Here is a 4,697-nt window from a genome sequence, read left to right as displayed (position 1 = left end):
TCGCCTTGGGATTAAGGTTGTTTTACTACAGATGCAGCCGGTATTTGCTCTGTGTTCTACGGGCGCTGCTCGTGTTGCTGGTCTGACAAACACACAGCAGCAGGATGGCTCAGCTGCGATTTTACCGGTCAGTCCTGGCAGCAGGATCGAGGGGGGAGCTGATGTGTGGCAGAACCTTTCCCCAAATTACAAACCCTTCCCACGGCAGCCAAGCCGCTCGGGCTGTCTGTAGCAGCGACAGTGTGCCTGGTGGGAACATTCCCAACGGCTTTAAGTTAGGAAAAAAGCAGTATTAGTGAGCAAAAAGCTGTATTAGTGAGCCTAAAATTAGAGAGATATGCAATACTTAGTGACACACGTAAGCTCTTCTGCTCCAGCCTGGAGAAGAGGTAGGACATGACGTTTTTGGAAGCGTCTAGCTCCAAGTGCTACAGAGAGTCAGAAATTTTAATAGCTTTTGAAGCATGGTAGCAGCAGCTGGCAGAAAGGAGCCTGGAGTGTAACACAGCTCCTTTTCAAAGCACCAGGCTCTCTTTTGAGTCACTGCAAGGTGCTGGCATGAAAGGATCGCAGGAAACAGCAGAGTCCTGAAGACAAATGGTGCAAGAGATGAAAGATCTGGAAGGAAGAAGCAGCAGGAGTGAGAGCAACAGCTTCTTTCTGCCTCATGCCAGAAGAGCCGCTTGCAGCTAAGTGCAATGTGGACAAAGAACAGGCCTGTCCTTCCCCAATTAAGAGTGAGTGATTATACACACCAAAAAAACACCCAAAAAAAGACTAATACCTAATCTTCATCCCAAATTTAGAGGAAGTTCCACATCAAGTTCAAAAGTCAGGAAAGAAAGAGCAGGGTCACTTATCTGAAGGTGCCAGGAGCAGGGGCCCATGTGCAGGACTCCCAGGACAAGGGTTGACTGGAGAAGCTGTACCTGGACAGCGTGGAAAACTTCCCCTGGGGCAGCCATCTGGACGAGGATGGAAGGAACACAAAGATAAAAGCTCGTATTCGTCACATTTAATGGGAGTTTTGCTCCACTGGTGCTCAGGGAGGACAGCTGCTCTCTCATGTCACAGGGGTGCAGCAGAAGACCTCGGAAACGCTGTGATTTAGGCTTGAGGATCATGCCCACACAACACCACCTCTGAGGGCAAGCTGGAGGACAGAGTAACCGACAAACCTTCTTAAGAAAACGATTTTTATTTCCTTTTTTTAAATGTCTCTTTTTTTTTTACCCCCTCCATTTTTTGGAGTCCTGATGTTTACAGACAAGCTTTCCTTTCCAGTAATAGAGCTTCACGGCAATTAAACCAAACCAAAATAAAAATCACAATGCAGCTAGCACAGAGCAGCTGAACTAAGACCCATAAATACCAGCAGAGAAAACAATGGACAACCACCAATATTTCTATACATGAACTATTATTTTAATGTCACATTTTGACAATTGTAAATGGTCTACAGAACGTACGTGGGCAAAAAGGCAATAAGTGAGTCTCTCGAAACACTAGATGTAGAATAAACAGCGCATCGTCAACATTTACATGGTTCACATCAAATTGATGACATCCTAAACGTATTCCTTTTAAAGGATAGAGATTTCTCAATAAAATATTACATTTCATTTAATACTCTGGTACAATACTTCATACACTGCAGGAAAAAAATAATAATAATAAATGCAAGGTCTACTCCACCTAATGAGAGGATCCTTTTTCATTAGTCTTTAGTACTGTAATAAAAAAAAAATCACAATAATGTCATAAATAAACAGGCTTGAAATTATTAATTAGGTTTCACTATTTAGAAGGGAGAAATTAAAAATTAATTTGAAATACTGAAGTTATGGGTAGAAACTCAAAACCTGACAACACATCCTAGTACCAGCTGTGATTTCCACCCTCCCGCCCCACCCCTCAACAGAAAAGGAAACAGGTTTTATAACTTCGTTAGCCATATCCTAGTTAATCGTGTTTCAACCACACATCTTGAGAGGAAAAAGTAGTTCGGTCAGGATTAATAGGAGAACCACCGGTTAGCTGGAATTAAAGTGTATGCTATAAAACATTCAGATGAAGTCTGCAGCAAATTCATGCTGGCATAAATTATTGTGCCTTAGGAGTTGGGTTAAAGTTTCCCTTGTGGTATAAAGTCTTCTACAACAGAACAGAACCGCATCCCTTTCCCGTTCCAATGGTAGCGCAAAAGCTTGGAAATCGATGCTTTAAAATTTATCCTCTAAAAACTCACTAGAAATACACAAACCCCACATTCCCTTAACTCCCCCGACCTCAAGGGCGTTTCTCTTCCTTGCTTCCCCTGTTATGCACCCCAGCCACCGTTTAAAGTAATTTCAAACCCTGCATTAAGAACCACCCCTTTCTCGGGAGCAGGAAAGGCAGGCGGGTTTTCCTCTGTGAGGTCTCCCCTCCAGCAGTGGACAGGGCTGAATTTATTCAGTATTTATTCAGCATCATCAAATTGTGCCCCCCTCACTGACATTCCCCCACCATATGCTCCCTGGATTAGTGCACATTCTGCAGTGAGAGCTCCCTGGTTCCAAGAAAACCACTAATAATCCCACAGTGGCAGGTTCAAAACAGCTAAAATGAGGTCGTAAGAGGCAACAACGTCACATTGGCCATGTAACCGACTGCTGCTTATACAGGGCAATCTTTTAAGACACATCATATTATCTGAGTTCCTAACAGTTCAGATTCAGGCAGGATCCTTCTCTCATTCCTCTCTTCCTCTTCCCCTGACACTACAGTTTGGGGCACAGCAGCTCCAAACCCCAGCACACGATCCACCTTGCCGTAATGTATGAAGTGTAGAATCTGTCTAACTCCACACAAGGTTTCAGACAAATATTTAATTGTTGTCAAATGCTTGATGCAAATAGCAGCGCTTTAAGCCCATCCCTGTTCAGCAGGGTGAGGCTGTGAATAGGGACCAGAGAGGAAGCAGGGATGGAGAATATCTATCTCGCTGCCGGATGAAGAGATTTCGCTCTCATCAGTACTAGCCATTTCAGCTCTAGAAAGGGCATAAGGTTTTACGACCAAAGTACAAGGCTATATGACATTAAAACACCTATTATGGTATGCTGGTGACAGGAGTTCCAAAAAAACCACCAAAGCCAAACCCAAAAAACACCACCCCCACCCCCAAACCAAAACCCAAAGCCTCAAAGACAAAAAGGACAATAGGCAAAGTAACAAAATTCTGCTTAACATTAAAGAAGCACCTTCATTCAGTTCAAACAAAGTGTTCAAATATTTGATCTTGCAAAGCACTCTCAGGAAAAGATAATGGAATCTCCCACTTAACCTTTCACAAGCTGCATTAATTACATTCCAGGCTTCAGCTTAATTTCACAAGTAAGGCCAGTAACGCCTTCCCACTGGCCCTGCACCCCTGCACACAGCGATGCAGCGCAGCGTGCGCCGTTAGGAAAGTGGCCATGACTCCTCACCACCAGCCCAGTCACAGAACGTTCCCCAGAGCCACGGGGGGAAAGCCAGTAGTGAGAGATCCTGGGGACAGAGCCTGTTGGGAACGCACATGCAGCAGCTAACAGCTTCAAGGGGAGCTTCTGGTCCAGGGAACTGGACAGAGGGAATTGAAGAAACTCAATTAACTGGCAGCTTAACAGCAGGTCTTCGTTCTACAGCCTCTAGAAGAGGGCTTTGTCTCACTGACAACAATCGGAAGTGGTTTCAGGCAAATGTGATTTTTTTTATTATCAATTTTTTAATCTTTTTTTTTAGAATCAAACAGGGACAGCAAACTTAATGCAGCTCTGAAAGGCACTTCAGGTAGAACGGCAACAAACTCCTGCCTGATGAAAGGAAGCAGAACCAGGCTGCTGCCCGTGCTGCCCCTTCCATCTAAGGCAAGTTCAGTGGATAGCTGGCTTCCATGTGCTGCTTTTCTCACCCAACTTTAATTTAGCCACTTGACACTAGCATAAGGCCTTACCAAAAAAACCAGAAGTCTCAACAGCTTCCATCACCCACCCCCAGCAGAAGGGGAAAGGGGTCACCCTAAGGTAAGAGCCTGCACAGTGGGTAACCTGTTTCACTGGGTTTAATATGCTGTCTAGGTGTCATCATGCAACTCTGTAAAATACCTTAAACTCTACAAGTTCAATCTCTTGCTTAACAGACAGACACAGACAATGAACACAGACAGTGTCCTCCCAAGCCCCATGGCCACTGTGTCATTTGAGAGAGACAGCAAAGTTCTATTTTGGGTAGAGATCACGTCAAAGAAATTGTTTGATAAAAAGGCATAATTACCTTGCATAATTACTCAAAAATAGCCCATCCAGCCACTCAGCTAGGTCATCATCAAAAGCCATCACTTATCACAAAAAGCACCTTCATATCAGCAACTGCTCACCCCTGTGAAACTCGATCTGAGTTTGAAATGTATTAGGACTAATTTTATCATGTAGTTGATTCTATTCACGCTGGTGATCCACTGTTTTCAAGCAATCAAGTATTGTTCCCATCAGTATTTTACATTAGTGTAACGGATTTATCCATACCATTGCTCCCCCACCACCCCACCCCCAAAAAATAGAAAGATAAAATCCCACAACTGCTCAAATAAGGAAAAAAAAAACCCCAACTAATAGCCATACTGTAAAACAAAAGTACTATTTAAAACAACAAATGGATGACAGTCCAACAGC

This window comes from Gallinula chloropus (genome assembly GCF_964237585.1).
Source record: "Gallinula chloropus genome assembly, chromosome: 17".
Classification (NCBI taxonomy): Eukaryota; Metazoa; Chordata; class Aves; order Gruiformes; family Rallidae; genus Gallinula; species Gallinula chloropus.
This window is presented reverse-complemented; position numbering follows the sequence as displayed.